Consider the following 20,621-nt stretch of genomic DNA (forward strand, 5'->3'; position numbering starts at 1 on the left):
GGAAGCGGAGGCGGCACTCACCGTGGTTGGAGACGAAGCGGAGGAGGGCTCGGGGATGCGGGGAGGAAGCAGGGAGGAGGTGCGTGCGCGCGGCGGACACGGCAGGCCCTCGATGGCCTCGTCGGAGAAGGAGGCGCCCGGATGTGCGAGCTGGCTTCGAGGACGCGCACGGACAGAGGGAAGACGATGGTGGCGGCGCCGGTCCGAGAGAGGTACCGGAACGAGGCCGGAGGTGGACATCTGCGAGGGGGGAACGGTGGTCACCGGTGAGAAATCGAACCATAGAGGGAGGAGGACGGAGCAGGAAGGGGTCTGGGCGATGCACTACCTCACCAGGAACGCGAGGAGCCGGTCGGAGGTGAAGGGGGAGGGCTGACGGTGACGCCATCGTCGGCGACATGCTTGCAGTCGGAGATGGGGAAGGCGACGGCGTCGTCGATTGGGAGCGTCCCCGGCTCGATTGAGGCTACCAGAAGAACGAGGACGACGAGGCGATGCCGCTGGTGCTCTCAGATAAACGGGGGGTGGCCGGAGGTGAGGACACGGTCAAGGATTCGGTGGCGGCCATGGCGCTCGGTGGAGGAGAATCTTCCCTGGTTTGTTCTTCTTGGAGAGGAAGGAAAAGGGAAGAAGGAAAGAGGCGTATGCGAGGAGGAAAAGGTGAGTGCGGTCCAGGGTAAAAGCAAGGGAAGGGGAGGCTCACGATGGTTGCGTGGGCGAGAAGGTGGGAGCAGCACCGTGCTGCTTTCGTGCTCCTCTCTGGAGATGAGGACAAGGTGAAAAAGAAGGGGGCGAAGGGGTACGGGCCAGGAGATGGAGCGGACTGGTGGGCTGCTGGGGGGAAGATGGTGGGCCGCCGGGGTGAGAGGAACCAGGCCAGAAAAGAGAGAGAGGCCCAAGGGAGAGAGGAGGGTTTTTATTTTTATTTTCAAATTTATTTTTCTTTTCTTTTTCAAAACTGTTTTATAAATTGATTTGAAAACAATCCCAACAAGGATTTGAATTTTGAAAACAAAGGTGGAGAGCAAGAAAGGTTTTATTATATCACCCCTATGAGAAAAGAAATAAAATAATTTAGGGTTTATAAAATAATTTTATTTTGTTAAAAGCATTGATGATATGATGCATGATGACATGATGATGCATAAAAGATAAGAACAAGCAAAATCTATTAGGGGTACTACCCGGGGCCGTTACAATCATAAGGTAACTTAATTCTCTTTCTAGGGAAGTGTTCCATACCTTTCTTGAGAGGAAATTGATATTTAATATTATCTTCCTTCATATCAATAGTAGCACCAACAGTTCGAAGAAAAGGTCTTCCCAATATAATGGGACAAGATGCATTGCATTCAATATCCAAGACAACAAAATCAACGGGGACAAGGTTATTGTTAACCATAATACGAACATTATCAATCCTCCCCAAAGGTTTCTTTATAGCATTATCAACAAGATTAACATCCAAATAACAATTCTTCAATGGTGGCAAGTCAAGCATATCATAAATTTTCTTGGGCATAACAGAAATACTTGCACCAAGATCACATAAAGCATTACAATCAAAATCATTGACCCTCGTCTTAATGATGGGTGATGTCTACGTTCCCCCTCCTTTCCTGTAGACAGTGTTGGGCCTCCAAGTGCAGAGGTTTGTAGAACAGCAGCAAGTTTCCCTTAAGTGGATACCCAAGGTTTATCGAACTCAGGGAGGAAGAGGTCAAAGATATCCCTCTCATGCAACCCCGCAACCACAAAGCAAGAAGTCTCTTGTGTCCCCAACACACCAAATAGGTGCACTAGTTCGGCGAAGAGATAGTGAAATACAGGTGGTATAAATAAGTATGAGCAGATAGCAACGGTGCCGGAAAAGTGCTTGGCGTGTAGTTGATGGTGGTGGTATTGCAGCAGTAGTAACGCAAGTAAAACAAGTAAACAAGCAGTAGTAACTCGACAGTAGTAACGCAGCGAGTAGTAAACAAGCAGTAGTAACTCAGCAGTATTTAGGAACAAGGCCTAGGGATTACACTTTCACTAGTGGACACTCTCAACATTGATCACATAACAGAATAGATAAATGCATACTCTACACTTTTGTTGGATGATGAACACATTGCGTAGGATTACACGAACCCTCAATGCCGGAGTTAACAAGCTCCACAATAATGCTCATGTTTTAGTAACCTTTAGTGTAAGATAGATCAACGCTACTAAACCAAGTACTAGCATAGCATGCACACTCGTCACCTTCATGCATATGTAGGAGGAATAGATCACATCAATATTATCATAGCAATAGTTAACTCCATAATCTACAAGAGATCATGATCATAGCATAAACCAAGTACTAACACGGTGCACGCATTGTCACCTTTGCACACATGCGGGAGGAATAAACTACTTTAATAACAAATCACTAGAGTAGCACATGGATAAATTGTGATACAACATGCTGCAATCTTAAAGAGATATAAATAAGCACCTCACTATGCCATTCAATGAGTAAGTATTCCGTGAAATCTAGCCTAAGAGACCCACACGGTGCACACACTGTCACCTTTACACACGTGGGACGAGGAGTCTCCGGAGATCACATAAGTAAAACTCACTTGACTAGCATAATGACATCTAGATTACAAGCATCATCATATGAATCTCAATCATGTAAGGCAGCTCATGAGATTATTGTATTGAACTACATAGGAGAGAGATGAACCACATAGCTACCGGTACAGCCCCGAGCCTCGATGGAGAACTACTCCTCCTCATGGGAGCAGCAGCGGTGATGAAGATGGCGGTGGAGATGGCAGCGGTGTCGATGGAGAAGCCTTCCGGGGCACTTCCCCGCTCCGGCAGGGTGCCGGAACGAGACTCTCCGTCCCCGGATCTTGGCTTCGCGATGGCGGCGGCTCGCGGAAGGTTTTCGTGGGTTTCGTCAATTGGTATCGGGTTTTCCGATCCGGGGGCTTCTTATAGGCGAAGAGGCGGCGCCAGGGGGTCGAAGGGCTGGCCAAACCCTAGGGGGGCGCGGGCCCCCTAGGCCGCGCCGGGCATGGTGTGGTGGGCTCGTGCCCCCCCTCTGGTCCCTCTCGTGTGTTCTGGATGCTTCCGGGGATTCTAAGATCTTTGGCGTTGATTTCGTCCGATTCCGAGAATATTTCGTTACTAGGATTTCTGAAACCAAAAACAGCAGAAAACGGAACCGGCACTTCGGCATCTTGTTAATAGGTTAGTTCCGGAAAATGCACGAATATGACATAAAGTGTGCATAAAACATGTAGATAACATCAATAATGTGGCATGGAACACAAGAAATTATCGATACGTTGGAGACGTATCAGCATCCCCAAGCTTAGTTCCGCTCGTCCCGAGCAGGTAAAACGATAACAAAGATAATTTACGGAGTGACATGCCATCATAAACTTGATCATACTATTTGTACAAGCATATGTAGTGAATGCAGCGATCAAAACAATGTGTATGACATGAGTAAACAAGTGAATCATAAAGCAAAGACTTTTCATGAATAGCACTTCAAGACAAGCATCAATAAGTCTTGCATAAGAGTTAACTCATAAAGCAATAAATTCTTAGTAAAAGGTATTGAAGCAACATAATGGAAGATTAAGTTTCAGCGGTTGCTTTCAACTTGTAACATGTATATCTCATGGATAATTGTCAATGCAAAGCAATATAACAAATGCAATATGCAAATATGTAAGAATCAATGCAAAGTTCACACAAGTGTTTGCTTCTTGAGGTGGAGAGAAATAGGTGAACTCGACTCAACATTGAAAGTAAAAGAATGGTCCTCATAGAGGAAAAGCATCGATTGCTATATTTGTGCTAGAGCTTTGATTTTAAAAACATGAAACAATTTTGTCAACGGTAGTAATAAAGCATATGCATCATGTAAATTATATCTTATAAGTTGCAAGCCTCATGCATAGTGTACTAATAGTGCCCGCACCTTGTCCTAATTAGCTTGGACTACCTGGATTATCACCGCAATACATATGCTTTAACCAAGTATCACAAAGGGGTACCTCTATGCCGCCTCGTACAAAGGTCTAAGGAGAAAGCTCGCATTTGGATTTCTCGCTTTTGATTATTCTCAACTTAGACATCCATACCGGGACAACATAGACAACGAGATAATGGACTCCTCTTTTAATGCTTTCAGCATTCAACAACAATTAATTCTTTTCTCATTAGAGATTTGAGGATGTTTGTCCAAAACTCGAAACTTCCACCATGGATCATGGCTTTAGTTAGCGGCCCAATGTTCTTCTCTCACAATATGCATGCTCAAACCATTCAACTCAGTGTAGATCGCCCTTACTTCGGACAAGACGAACATGCATAGCAACTCACATGAAATTCAACAATGAGTTGATGGCGTTCCCCGATAAACATGGTTATCGCACAACAAGCAACTTAATAAGAGATAAAGTGCATAATTACATATTCAATACCACAATAGTTTTTAAGCTATTTGTCCCATGAGCTATATATTGCAAAGGTGAATGATGGAATTTTAAAGGTAGCACTCAAGCAATTTACTTTGGAATGGCGGAGAAATACCATGTAGTAGGTAGGTATGGTGGACACAAATGGCATAGTGTTGGCTCAAGTATTTGGATGCATGAGAAGTATTCCCTCTCGATACAAGGTTTAGGCTAGCAAGGTTGTTTGAGGCAAACACAAGGATGAACTAGTACAGAAAAACTCACATAAAAGACATATTACAAGTATTATAAGACTATACATCGTCTTCCTTGTTGTTCAAACTCAATACTAGAAATTATCTAGACCTTAGAGAAACCAAATATGCAAACCAAATTTTAACAAGCTCTATGTATTTCTTCACTAATGGGTGCAAAGCATATGATGCAAGAGCTTAAACATGAGCACAACAATTGCCAAGTATCACATTACCCAAGACATTATAGCAATTACTACATGTATCATTTTCCAATTCCAACCATATAACAATTTAACGAAGAAGAAACTTCGCCATGAAAATTATGAGCTAAGAACACATGTGTTCATATGAACCAGCGGAGCGTGTCTCTCTCCCACACAAGCATGATGTAATCCAATTTATTCAAACACAAACAAAAACAAAAGCAAACAAACGAGACGCTCCAAGAAAAAGCACATAAGATGTGATGGAATAAAAATATAGTTTCAGGGGAGGAACCTGATAATGTTGTCGATGAAGAAGGGGATGCCTTGGGCATCCCCAAGCTTAGACGCTTGAGTCTTCTTGATATATGCAGGGGTGAACCACCGGGTGCATCCCCAAGCTTAGAGCTTTCACTCTCCTTGATCATAGTATATCATCCTCCTCTCTTGACCCTTGAAAACTTCCTCCACACCAAACTCGAAACAACTCATTAGAGGGTTAGTGGACAATAAAAATTAACATGTTCAGAGGTGACACAATCATTCTTAACACTTCTGGACATTGCATAAAGCTACTGGACATTAATGGATCAAAGAAATTCATCCAACATAGCAAAAGAGGCAATGCGAAATAAAAGGCAGAATCTGTCAAAACAGAATAGTCCGTAAAGATGGATTTTATTAGGCCACCAGGCTTGCTCAAATGAAAATGCTCAAATTGAATGAAAGTTGCGTACATATCTGAGGATCATGCTCGTAAATTGGCATAATTTTCTGAGCTTCCTGCAGGGCAGTGGGCTCAGATTCGTGACAGCAAAGAAATCTGGAACTGCGCAGTAATCCAAATCTAGTACTTACTTTTCTATCAAAGACTTTACTTGGCACAACAAAACACAAAACTAAGATAAGGAGAGGTTGCTACAGTAGTAAACAACTTCCAAGACACAAATATAAAACAAAGTACTGTAGCAAAATAACACATGGGTTATCTCCCAAGAAGTTCTTTCTTTTTAGCCATTAAGATGGGCTCAGCAGTTTTAATGATGCACTCGCAAGAAATAGTATTTGAAGCAAAAGAGAGCATCAAGAGGCAAATTCAAAACACATTTAAGTCTAATATGCTTCCTATGCATAGGAATCTTGTAAATAAACAAGTTCATGAAGAGCAAAGTAACAAGCATAGGAAGATAAAACAAGTGTAGCATCAAAAATTTCAGCACATAGAGAGGTGTTTTAGTAACATGAAAATTTCTACAACCATATTTTCCTCTCTCATAATAACTTTCAGTAGCAACATGAGCAAACTCAACAATATAACTATCACATAAAGCATTCTTATCATGAGTCTCATGCATAAAATTATTACTCTCCACATAAGCATAATAAATTTTGTTAGTTGTAGTGGGAGCAAATTCAACAAAGTAGCTATCATTATTATTCTCATCAAGTGTAAGAGGCATAGTATAATCACAACAAAATTCACTCTCCATAGTAGGTGGCACCAAAAGACCACTATCATTATAATCATCATAAATAGGAGGCAAAGTATCATCAAAGAAAATTTTCTCCTCAATGCTTGGGGGACTAAAAAGATCATGAAAACCAGCTTCCCCAAGCTTAGAACTTTCTATATTATTGTCAACAATGGTGTTCAAAGCGTTCATACTAATATTACTACCAAGCATGCAAAGAAGATTTCATAGGTTTTTTAATTTTCGCATCAAACAATCCATGTTTTAAATCAGGAAATAGAATAAGAAGCTCACTCTTGTACATTATGCCAAACTAGTGTAAACAAGAAACAACAAGATGCAATTGCAGGATCTAAAGGAAATAGCTTTGAGCACACACACGACGGCGCCGGAAAAATACTTTACCCGAGACCGTAGTATGAGAGCCTTTTTACCTTTCCTCCCCGCAACGGCGCCGGAAAAGTGCTTGATGTCTACGTTCCCCCTCCTTTCCCGTAGACGGTGTTGGGCCTCCAAGTGCGAGAGGTTTGTAGAACAGCAGCAAGTTTCCCTTAAGTGGATACCCAAGGTTTATCGAACTCGGGGAGGAAGAGGTCAAAGATATCCCTCTCATGCAACCCCGCAACCACAAAGCAAGAAGTCTCTTGTGTCCCCAACACACCAAATAGGTGCACTAGTTCGGCGAAGAGATAGTGAAATACAGGTGGTATAAATAAGTATGAGCAGTAGCAACGGTGCCGGAAAAGTGCTTGGCGTGTAGTTGATGGTGGTGGTATTGCAGCGAGTAGTAACGCATAGAAAACGATAAACAAGCAGTAGTAACTCAGCAGTAGTAACGCAGCAGTAGTAAACAAGCAGTAGTAACTCGGCGGTATTTAGGAACAAGGCCTAGGGATTACACTTTCACTAGTGGACACTCTCAACATTGATCACATAACAGAATAGATAAATGCATACTCTACACTTTTGTTGGATGATGAACACATTGCGTAGGATTACACGAACCCTCAATGCCGGAGTTAACAAGCTCCACAATAATGCTCATGTTTTAGTAACCTTTAGTGTAAGATAGATCAACGCTACTAAACCAAGTACTAGCATAGCATGCACACTATCACCTTCATGCATATGTAGGAGGAATAGATCACATCAATATTATCATAGCAATAGTTAACTCCATAATCTACAAGAGATCATGATCATAGCATAAACCAAGTACTAACACGGTGCACGCATCGTCACCTTTGCACACATGCGGGAGGAATAAACTACTTTAATAACAAATCACTAGAGTAGCACATGGATAAATTGTGATACAACATGCTGCAATCTTAAAGAGATATAAATAAGCACCTCACTATGCCATTCAATGAGTAAGTATTCTGTGAAATCTAGCCTAAGAGACCCACACGGTGCACACACTGTCACCTTTACACACGTGGGACGAGGAGTCTCCGGAGATCACATAAGTAAAACTCACTTGACTAGCATAATGACATCTAGATTACAAGCATCATCATATGAATCTCAATCATGTAAGGCAGCTCATGAGATTATTGTATTGAACTACATAGGAGAGAGATGAACCACATAGCTACCGGTACAGCCCCGAGCCTCGATGGAGAACTACTCCCTCCTCATGGGAGCAGCAGCGGTGATGAAGATGGCGGTGGAGATGGCAGCGGTGTCGATGGAGAAGCCTTCCGGGGCACTTCCCCGCTCCGGCAGGGTGCCGGAACGGAGACTCCTGTCCCCCGGATCTTGGCTTCGCGATGGCGGCGGCTCCGGAAGGTTTTCGTGGGTTTCGTCAATTGGTATCGGGTTTTCTCGATCCAGGGGCTTCTTATAGGCGAAGAGGCGGCGCCGGGGGTCGAAGGGCTGGCCAAACCCTAGGGGGCGCGGGCCCCCCTAGGCCGCGCCGGGGCATGGTGTGGTGGGCTCGTGCCCCCCCTCCGGTCCCTCTCGTGTGTTCCGGATGCTTCCGGGGATTCTAAGATCTTTGGCGTTGATTTCGTCCGATTCCGAGAATATTTCGTTACTAGGATTTCTGAAACCAAAAACAGCGAGAAAACGAGAACTGGCACTTCGGCATCTTGTTAATAGGTTAGTTCCAGAAAATGCACGAATATGACATAAAGTGTGCATAAAACATGTAGATAACATCAATAATGTGGCATGGAACACAAGAAATTATCGATACGTTGGAGACGTATCAATGGGCTCCCAACCATCTTCTAACTTCCTAGGAATAGAGGTTTCAAGTTTTAGTTTCTCTTCTCTAGCTTTTATGAGAGCATTTGTAATATGTTTTGTAAAGGCCAAATTTATAGCACTAGCATTGGGACTTTTAGCAAGCTTTTGTAAGAACTTTATAACTTCAGAGATGTGACAATCATCAAAGTCTAAACCATTATGATCTACAGCCATGGGATCATTATCCCCAATATTTTGAAAAATTTCAGCAGTTTTATCAATTTCAGCAGTTTTAGCAGTTTCAGGCAATTTTGCACGCTTTGCACTAGGAGTAGTAACATTGCCAACACCAACTATTTTACCATTGATAGTAGGAGGTGTAGCAACATGTGAATCATTAACATTACTAGTGGTGGTAATAGTCCAAACTTTAGCTACATTGTTCTCTTTAGCTAGTTTTTCATTTTCTTCTCTTTCCCACCTAGCATGCAATTCGGCCATCAATCTAATATTCTCATTAATTCGAAATTGGATGGCATTTGCTGTAGTAACAATCTTATTTTCAATATCCTCAGGTTTAGCAGCCATTTTATTAATTAAAGAGGATTCTGACGCAGACAGGTATGAGATTCGGTTTTCAGCATTTGAAATCTTAGTTTGCAAACCCGAAATCCCCATATTCAAATTTTCAAGTTGATTTACTATATTTTTCAACAAGGTAGATTGTTCATTCATAGTTTTAGTAAACAATTGATTTTGCTCATACTGTGATTGCATAAAGCTCTTATTGGATCTTTCAATTTCTAGCATCTTTTCCTCATATCTACCGTAAGAATGATCATTACCACTAGCAGGATATGTCCTATAGTTGTTACCCAAGTTATACCTATAAGCATTATTATTTTTAATGAAGTTCACATCAACATGTTGTTATTGGGCAACCAATGAAGCTAAAGGAACATTATTAGGATCAACATTAGATCTACCATTCACAAGCATAGACATAATAGCATCAATCTTATCACTCAAGGAGGAGGTTCTTCAACAGAATTTACCTTCTTACCTTGTGGAGCTCTTTCCGTGTGCCATTCAGAGTAATTTGTCATCATATCATTAAGAAGCTTTGTTGCCGCCCCCAAAGTAATGGACATAAAGGTACCTACAAGAGCTGAATCCAATAGGTTCCGCGAAGAAAAATTCAATCCTCGCATAAAAGGTTTGGATGATCATCCAAGTAGTCAGTCCATGGGTTGGGCAATTCTTTACCAAAGATTTCATTCTCTCCCATGCTTGAGCAACATGTTCATTATCTAATTTCTTGAAATTCATTATGCTACTTCTCAAAGATATAATTTTAGCGGGAGGATAATATCTACCAATAAAAGCATCCTTACATTTAGTCCAAGAATCAATACTATTTCTAGGCAGAGATAGCAACCAATCTTTAGCTCTTCCTCTTAAAGAGAAAGGAAACAATTTTAATTTTATAATGTCACCATCTACATCCTTATACTTTTGCATTTCACATAGTCCAACAAAATTATTAAGATGGGCAGCAGCATCATCAGAACTAACACCAAAAAATTGCTCTCTCATAATAAGATTCAGTAAAGCAGGTTTAATTTCAAAGAATTCTGCTGTAGTAGCGAGGTGGAGCAATAGGTGTGCATAGGAAATCATTATTATTTGTGCTAGTGAAGTCACACAACTTAGTATTCTCAACAGTACCCATTTTAGCAGTAGTAAATAAAGCAAACTAAATAAAGTAAATGCAAGTAACTAATTTTTTTTTTGTTTTTAATATGGAGAACAAGATAATAAATAAAGTAAAGCTAGCAACTAATTTTTTTGTGTTTTGATATAATGCAGCAAACAAAGTAGTAAATAAAATAAAGCAAGACAAAAACAAAGTAAAGAGATTGGAAGTGGAAGACTCCCCTTGCAGCGTGTCTTGATCTCGCCGGCAACGGCGCCAGAAAAAATGCTTGATGCGTGTAGTTGACACGTCCGTTGGGAACCCCAAGAGGAAGGTGTGATGCACATAGTAGCAAGTTTTCCCTCAGAAAGAAACCAAGGTTTATCGAACCAGGAGGAGCCAAGAAGCACATTGAAGGTTGATGGCGGAGGAGTGTAGTGCGGCGCAACACCAGGGATTCCGGCGCCAACGTGGAACCTGCACAACACAATCACGTGAACTTTGCCCCAACGTAACAGATGAGGTTGTCAATCTCACCGGCTTGCTCGTAAACAAAGGATTAGATGTATAGTGTGGATGATGATGGTTGTTTGCAAAGAACAAGTAAAGAACAATTGCAGCAGTTTGTATTTCGGATGTAAAGAATAGGACCGGGGTCCACGAGTTCACTAGCGGTGTCTCTCCCATAAGATAGCAGATGTTGGGTGAACAAATTACAGTTGGGCAATTGACAAATAAAGAAGGCATAACAATGCACATACATATATCATGATGAGTACTATGAGATTTAATCATGGCATTACGACAAAGTACATAGACCGCTATCCAGCATGCATCTATGCCTAAAAAGTCCACCTTCAAGTTATCATCCGAACCCCTCCGGTATTAAGTTGTAAACAACAGACAATTGCATTAAGTATGGTGCGTAATGTAATCAACACAAATATCCTTAGACAAAGCATCGATGTTTTATCCCTAGTGGCAACGAGCACATCCACAACCTTAGAACTTTCCGTCACTCGTCCCGCATTTAATGGAGGCATGAACCCACTATCGAGCATAAATACTCCCTCTTGGAGTCACAAGTATCAAATTGGCCGGAGCCTCTACTAGCAACGGAGAGCATGCAAGAACATAAATAACATATATGATAGATTGATAATCAACTTGACATAGTATTCAATATTCATCGGATCCCAACAAACACAACATGAAGGATTACAAATAGATGATCTTGATCATGATAGGCAGCTCACAAGATCGAACATGATAGCACAATGAGGAGAAGACAACCATCTAGCTACGCTATGGACCCATAGTCCAGGGGTGGACTACTCACACATCGATCCGGAGGCGATCATGGCGATGAAGAGACCTCCGGGGATGATTCCCCTCTCCGGCGAGGTGCCGGAGGCGATCTCCTGAATCCCCCGAGATGGGATTGGCGGCGGCGGCGTCTCTGGAAGGTTTTCCGTATCGTAGCTCTCGGTACTGGGGGGTTTCGCGACGGAGACTATATGTAGGCGGAAGGGCAGGTCAGGGGGCCACACGAGGGCCCCACACAACAGGCCGGCGCGGCCAAGGGCCAGGCCGCGCCGCCCTAGTGTGGCGCCAGCTCGTGGCCCCACTTCGTCTCTCCTCGGACTTACGGAAGCTTCGTGCAAAAATAGGACCCCGGGCGTTGATTTCGTCCAATTCCGAGAATATTTCCTTACTAGGATTTCGAAACCAAAAACAGCAGAAAACGACAGAATCGGCTCTTCGGCATCTCGTCAATAGGTTAGTGCCGGAAAATGCATAATAATGACATATAATGTGTATAAAACATGTGAGTATCATCATAAAAGTAGCATGGAACATAAGAAATTATAGATACGTTTGGGACGTATCAACAATCTTATGCTATTACATGACCAATCTCATCCAATCCCTACCATCCCCTTCAGCCTACAGTGGGGGAATTACTCACACATGGATGGGGGAAACATGGCTGGTTGATGGAGAGGCGTCGGTGGTGATGATGGCGATGATCTCCTCCAATTCCCCGTCCCGGCGGAGTGCCAGAACGGAGTTTCGCGATGGCGGCGGAGTTTTGGATGTCTTCTGGCAATTTCGTCTAACCCCCGTGCGTTTTTAGGTCGAAGCCCTTAAGTAGTCCAGAGGGGGGCACCTGGGGCTGCCCGAGGCATCGCCACCATAGGGCGGCGCGGCCCAGGGGCCCACCGCGCCGCCTTATGGGGTTGGCACCTCGTGGCCCCCCTCCTTCGGTCTTCCGGCTCCGTCCCTCTTCTATGAAAATAGGCCCATTGGAATTAATCCCGGGGATTTTCCTGAAAGTTGAGTTTCTGCACAAAAACGAGACACCAGGGTAGTTCTGCTAAAAACAGCGTTAGTCCGTGTTAGTTGTATCCAAAATACACAAATTAGAGGCAAAACAATAGCAAAAGTGTTCGGAAAAATAGATACGTTTTGGACGTATCAGGCCGCCAGTGAGAAGGAAGCAGACAGAGGGGATGATGGGCCGCCGGGGAGAGATAGGGTCCAGGGTTTGGTTCGATTGGAAGAGGAAAAAGGCCAGGGAAAAGGTTAGAGTTTTTCTTTTCTTTTTCTATTTTCATTTAAACTATTTGAATCCAAAAATCCTTTTCAGTTTTGATTTGAACCAAGGATGAGAGTGAGTATTTAAACTAGCTTTACAAAATATTTAATTCATTTTTAATCAAAACAAAGCACATTTATATTCAAAACTTTATTAGTTGGAAAACTTAGTTATAAAATAAGAACTATGGGAGAGAAAGATTAGGGTTTATTTAAAGGAAAAGATGAGGGAGGGTTTATAAAATAGTTTTATTTAATAAAATCATGGATGGGATGATGCATGATGCATGTTGATGCACAAAAAGAAAAGAACAATAATTCTATAGGGGGTACTACCCGGGGCCGTTACACAGTGGCACCCCGAGACCACAAAGGATCTAACTCCGGGTTTGACACTTTGGTGTCTCATAAAAGGCGGAATAATCTTTAGTGGCAGGCGATGTTCCCGTCGATAGCAAGACATCTATGATGACTTCTTCAATCTCAAGACCCATCGGATCAGTTTCTTGGACTCAGTCTCTCGAAGGTGCACATAGGGATAGAGTGTGCGTGCATGCGTTTATAGGGATGACTATGTACATATTTGTGAGTGTTTGTGTATGTTCTATGTTTCACAAAAATACTTATAGTGCATATCACATTTTGCTAATCAAAGCTCCAACATGCTCAGAATTAGCAATTTATACCCACTAGAATCCAAATATTTATATAAAAATTATCTAAATTAACTTTTAACCGCTCCAAATCAGGAGGTTTTCAGGGCTAGCTAAATTCACTAAATTAGATTAATTAAATTTCACCTTAGAAAATGTTCACTGTGCAATTTGGTAACTCTAAGTATGCTGCACCTGCACTTCGTTTTAACATGTTTTTTCAGCATTACTTGCATAGCTGTCTGTACAAGGGGAGGGCACATAATAGTATGAATTATGAATCTGATGTGACTTGGTACTTTTACACTGATCTTGTAGTAACTTCCATTGAAATGGAATTCATTAGGCCAGCTAGGCCGCTAAAGTTTATTTAAGTGGGTCGGCCCATCGCCTCTCAAAATAAGGTCCAGCCCAGCACAATGGATCGATAGAAATATACATGGAATTGGGGCACGCCTATAGGCTGCTTTCAGTGCGTGCGAGATTAACCGCCGCATGCTCTGTTCCCCGTGCCCGCTTCCTGGTGGCCCGGCCCATTAATTCATTCGCTCACCAAAAATAAATAGAAGCTTTCTCTGGTATGCAACATCATACAAGCAACAATCCAGCGGCTTCAGCTCCGCTTGACCAGTACAGATGCTCGAGTTCGGATCTCCTTCTGCAAAAATTGCACCTTTTTTCGAATTTGAACAAATTCCAATGGAAACTGAGCAAATTTCAAAATAGAACAAAATTTGAATTCAAAATAAATTTCCAAACTGAATAGAATTTCAAAACTGAACAAATTTCAAAATATAACAAAATTTAAATTCTAGCAAATTTCAAAATAGAGCAAAATTTGAATTCGAGCAAATTTCGAAACTAAGAAAATTTCAAAATAGAACAAAATTTTAATTTTAAAAAATGTCGAAACTAAACAAAATTTAAAAACTGAGAAAATTTCAAAACATAACAAAATTTGAATTCAAACAAATTTCAAATCGGAGCAAAATTTCAAAACCGGGCAAATTTCAAAACAGAACAAATTTTGAATTTTAAAAATGTTTAGGTTTTTTAGTAAAAAAAGGAAAGGAAATGAAAAAAAAGAACCAAATAAAATCGAAAAGAACCAACATGACTGGAACCGGAAAAAACCGAAGCAGAACAACGGTAGCTGTTGGCGCAATACTGGGCCGTGGCCCAAGGTATCCGTCATGCGTGTGTACGCTATTAACCATCGCTAATGAGTGATGTATAGGAATCACCATCGAATTGCGAGGCGGCGATTGAAGAAATTTACTAGCATGTGCAGTTTTTTTTAGAAAGGCAGCTTTTCGAGGAAAATTCAATTTAGCTTACGGGTTATAGGAACCCTCGCGTGAAAACATATTTTAAAATGTTAAAATTCTAAAATAAACTGCATGTAGATCTAAGTATTCTATGTCTGTACATAAGCTTTCGGGAAAAAGAAACATTCTGGGTCCTATGTAGAAAAGAAAAAAATGGATGCTCTAGAGTATTCACGTAAAAAATGTTTTTTTTTACATGCCACATAAAATTTTCCTGTTTCCCATAAACTTATGTACAAACATAAAACTTCATCAGCTTGTAGAAGTAAAAGTTTATTTCAGAAATTTTAATGTTTAATTTCATGTTTTATACATTTTTATTAATAAATTTATATGTATCTATGAGCCAAAACACCACTCTATTTTTGGTGGCTTCTTTGTTTCTACACTACTTAAAAAGGAGGAATGTGTTCCTTATTCTGCCATAAAAACGTTTTGGTCACCCCTTCGTCGTCGCTTAACTGGGCCCCGTCGCTCTTCGTTATCCGCACGTATGGGCCTGGCGAACTGGCCCATTTTCATCTGCCTCCACAGCACGAAGCCACGAACAAATTCATCTTCTCTCGCACGGAGATAGGGTTCCGTCGCCGCCGCCCTCGCCCTCGCCTCCGCCCCATCCCACCCCGACCCTACCCTACCGACAAGACCCCACTCCGGTGTTGCTCATCCTCGTCGGTGTCGCGGCACTCCGCTGGTTCTCGCGGCCAGGATTCGTCCATGCGCGGCGCGCTTGCGAATATCGCCGGTGCTGCGGCCGCTGCATCCCTCGCGCTCAGCCCCCCGGCGGACGCGCTCCTCTATGAGCTCAATCACCACACGGGCATTTCCTATTCTTATGATGTGATTTTTGTAACGAGCACGGAGATTGGGCGTGAGTACTTCTCCTGGTTATCCAGTGTTCCTGATTTTTTCCCAGCAAGGTTTCAGGAATCATTGAAAATTTGTGGATGGTAGTAATCAAGGCTAGCAGAAAGCATGTTTGAAGGCCATGTCGCTTCCAATTTTGCATTACCGTTTGCCATATCTGTTTAGTTTCAGCAATGAAGATTTATCCTGCTATAGATTTTGTCTTTATATTCTCTTTCTGGTCACTGGTAGCTGATACAGGTACCAGTTTTCATTCTTCCTTTCTAGCAGCTACAATAGCTTCTATGATTCCTGAACTTTTATTGACTATTCATCATTTTGCTTGGTAGTAGTATTTTCTCCTTAACACTTATTTATTCTTTCAGAGTTAAAACTGTAGATGACATGGACACATGAAAAAGAAACAGCAATACTGCCACACCATCCTCTCCCTCTCCGCCTGTGCCGGGCTGCGACTGCCGCGCCCCCAACGGGCACATAGTTGTCAAGGGACGGTGGCCCGGAGGTTGCCCCGACCTTGTGGCGGCATAGGCCATGGTGGATGCGCGGGGTCTGCACGCCATCCGCTCCACACTCGAGGACCTCGAGGGCCACCTCCACTTCCTTCATGTCGGTACAATCCCCTCCCTCATTTCATCCTCGTCTTTCTCTTTCTTTGAAAATTCGTGGCACACTGTCATAGTCTGATTTTTCTTTGGCATTAGTATGTTTTTTTAATTTCCTGGCAAGCTTACTTCCTTTGTTACATATCAGGCAATATAGCTATTGTGTTTTCTTGCTTTGGCATCAGAGTTATTTGTGGACATTATGCATTTGGGCTTATGCCATTTGGAGTTTTGGTTGATATCTTGGTTTGCTTTCTTCAGGGATGTGAGGTTTCAGAGTTGGAGCCGAGAGTTGGAGCCGAGAGTTGAGCAGTGGTAGCGAGTAACACACTACATTGTTTGGTCCTATTTCATTTTTAAATGTTACTATAGATTGGAAAACCATCCAACTACATGATAGAAATTTGTATTTACCAGGGAGAGACCATTTGTATTTACCAGAAAGTCACAACATATATCCAAGGTGACTATATGCCTTATAATATTTTTGTCCTCTATATAGATACTATTTTCATAATACATACAACATATAAAATAGCAGACGGACCATTTCAATTGTTAAGTTGCATATTTTTGTGCACAGTTGTCTTGGGTGTCACGTGCTCTTCATTTCTAGCGATGCACCCATGGATAGCATCCATCATGCGGGTCTGCGAGGAGTAATCTTCCACAACCACCGCTAAAGGAAAAAACAAGGAGCACAAGCGAACATCAATGAACAACAAAAATTAATACTGGCCAGTTTCCATAGTTCATAATTCTTTGTAAAAAAATATTGCTTTCCTTTCTTCACTATTGAGCTCCGTCATCAGAATTGTATTCTCATCTGCAGGCTCATAATCAAGATCGCAATCCAAGAAGAAAGGTTCTAGTGCGAATGATGATAATGCCAACCCATATAATGCTTATGAAATGAGTCTGGATGGTCAGCGACAGAAGAATGGTTCGACCGCCCTTTCATCAAAGCATAGAAGCAAGAACATATGTTAAAGGAGCATATGTACGTCTATTTTAATGTTGTTAGTCTGTCAATCTAAAATAATAAACCTATGTTTGACAACCAACACTATAGAAGCTCAGTTATAATTTCTGTGGTTACAGACCAAGGAACAATAACAAATCGAAGAACGCTATAGTTAAATTAACATGTAGTTCCAAAAAGGAACCATTATAAAATACATTCAGCGCTAAATAACAAATCGAAGAAGGCATATGGCAAACAAACTTGATGAATCCAACAGACGAATCAGGAATAATAAAACAACCAGCAGCATATTCCAAACCAACACATCCCTGATCAATCCGCAAAAGGACATACATGCAGAGAATCTACATGATAGAAATTGTCCAAGTTTTCTTAGTACTTACAGTTGGTCCATTTTCAAGATGTTCTTCGGCAAATTTATAGGCCTGCTTCACTTCTTTGAAAATACATCCCATCAACTTTCATCAAAGACATTAATTTCATCAAAGACATTAAGTGCAGTGATTTCCATTAGAAAGAACGACTTGCATACATCTATAAAAATAACCAGCACACGAATCTGCAGGAAACATGATAAAACCATATAGCTCAGTGTATGAACTGTGTAAAGGCTGAAAGAAATGTGTAAATGCTGAAGCTCAAACACAACCTACAGTATCAGATTTGAGCATCACAATCTTACTGGACAAAATAAATGTGGGAAAATTAGATTTCCATGTGCTTTACTCTACAACAATATATCTTAAATAAAAATCAGATTAACAAAATTACTAAACAGGAATAGGAAACACAATCGCTCCATGCTTAACTACATCACAGGAATCACCATTGATCGAACCAACCTTAATTAGTACTTTAAGAAATAGAATCCCGCGTCCACTTGATCGATCATGCCATGAGTTTCCTCATTGATGGAATAATCCAAATGCACTGGAAAAAGGGAAGATGTTGATGATCTGTAGGCACGGGAGCAAATTATTTAGTGATCTCTAAGAAGGCGGCACATTACATAAAGCAGACAAGTCTATAATTCTACAGCACTACACAATAAAATACCGAGTACGATTTCCATATAAAAAATGTCTGACGTGCACCCAGTAGGTCAAGGGACCTGCTTTGGCTTGACAGAAATGGCAAAAAGAATGGCTCGGTGGACTTGATTTGGCTCGAGAAAAGTTTTTTTTGTCAGTGGCCAGCCAATAAGTGAACCACACTTCAACTGCACTATGGGAAAGGATATGCACTCTACCATGGAATACATATTGATGTCCGGTCATGTACAGGGTTACCGTTGGTCTAAATCAAATTGACATTAGCAAGTGAGAAAGCATATCTTTCTTCAGTACCTACCTTAATGTAGGAACAGGACATCATACTCGGAAAATGTCCGACAAGCACACTCAGGCTATCAATGTCTAGGCTGTAAATAAGATAAAACTATCATATGTCAGTTATACTTGAATAGAGAACAAATTTCATCATCATTTCTAAGCCATCCAAAAGCTTCTCACGAACATACACGGTAGAATTGCAGAAATAATAAGCATTAGCAAGTTAGTTAGTTCTAGGAGATGTGAGGAGGATTGTTTTGGCTCTTGGTCGCCCCCGCGCGACCAGGGGCAAAACCCTAGAGCTCGTCCCTCCAAGCTCCTCTTCCCCAGCCCCATCTTGGTCGGATGTCTAAAGGTGAAAACCTTGACCCTTGTTGGGTCGAGCAACGGCGTCGCTTCAGTGTCGCTCCCCTTCTTGAAGGTGTTGCTTCTGAGTTCTCGTCATTCGCTTGCATCCTTGTTGCGTGGTTACCTATGGCTGGCGTCCGCACTCATGTAGTTGGTTGGTTGGGACTCCGGTGCTGTTTGCCGGTGATACTCAACGATCTTCTTTTGCTCGAGCCGAAGACACCATGGCAGATGCTTGTTGTAGTCGTGCTCCTATTTGTTTTTGGGTGTCGTTTTTCTCTTTGTGCTTGTATTGTAAACTGGCATCCCTAGTGTCGTGTGTTTGTACTCCTGGCCGGTTGAGGGCCTTGTTAATTCAAAGTCAGGCTCTTAAGCCTTTTATCTAAAAAAAAGGAGATGTGAGAAGTTGTGACCTGCAAGCCAAACAAAGAGTAGAAGGTACCAGCAAAAAGGTACATAAGGCGGCGGGATCAAAGAACTCACAAATAAGAAATTGGGTGTAACTGCTCCATTAAGTTGCAGCGCTCAGTTCAGTATATACCTAGCTTCAGGTGCCAGAAAGATATGGCCGTAGATTCACAATGGTGCAGATATCCGATAACAATTGAGATTTCATACATCAACCTTGGCTCCATCATGATAGTTTATCACCAGTACAGAAGTTTTGGCCGATGTGTAGAAAGGAGTTACAGCAAGTTATTAACCTTCGGAGATTTGCTTCAATTCTTATATCCATAGGACACTGGAAATAATCTTTGATGTGAGAAAATGCCTAAAAGAAAAGCCTGCACAAAATTGCACCAGGTTAACTCTAGTCATATCTCATGTAGGCTATTCTTTCAATTCGAATAACATAAACTTTTTATACATGGAAAAGGGCACCAGGTTCACATGATTTTGACAGATGCACTTCAGCACTTCACTACGTGATATACGAATCCTATATGCACAATATAAAAATATTTATTCTATGCATCAGAATGACCCGTACATGCATGATAAAACTGGATCTTTCCCTGCAGATTTTTGGGTGCAAACCTAGCTAGGTATAGATACATTTACAAATTAAAAGGAATAAGAGATGATTCTACCGAATTACAACTATAACATGAGTTTGCGACATGCATGCAAAGCCCATCTGCTACTCCAACCACCATATGCTACTAATAGTAAGGACTAAGGACGAAGTATTCGCATTCACTCTAGCATTTTTTAGAGTATATCATACTACAAACATAGCTCTTTCAATCCATTGCTTTCCAGAAGGTGTATTTTTGTAATTAGCTAGGTTTTAGAACAAGTACATTTCTGAATTTTTCCATCACACATAGCCAACTATAAATGACATCTTATCTCAACAAGCGTTATGCAATTTGAGGCTGAAAGCTTCTGTCGCGAATGCAACACACTCCGAGTCTATGAAAGTAGAATGCTCTTAGTGTGTAAACCTTGTCGCATACTTAAGCAAGAACATGGGTGCACCTTACAACACAGCAAGACTGTATGACATTGTCATGCTTGAGTCTGAAAAAACCAACACCTGCAAAAGAGAGATTATGTGAGAACAAAATAGGGTCTGAACCTACGCAAGAGAATCTTGGTCAGGTTGTTTGCTAGAGTCGGGCACCTGTAGTCCG

The sequence above is a fragment of the Lolium rigidum genome, chromosome 1 (assembly GCF_022539505.1).
Source record: "Lolium rigidum isolate FL_2022 chromosome 1, APGP_CSIRO_Lrig_0.1, whole genome shotgun sequence".
In the NCBI taxonomy this organism is placed as follows: Eukaryota; Viridiplantae; Streptophyta; class Magnoliopsida; order Poales; family Poaceae; genus Lolium; species Lolium rigidum.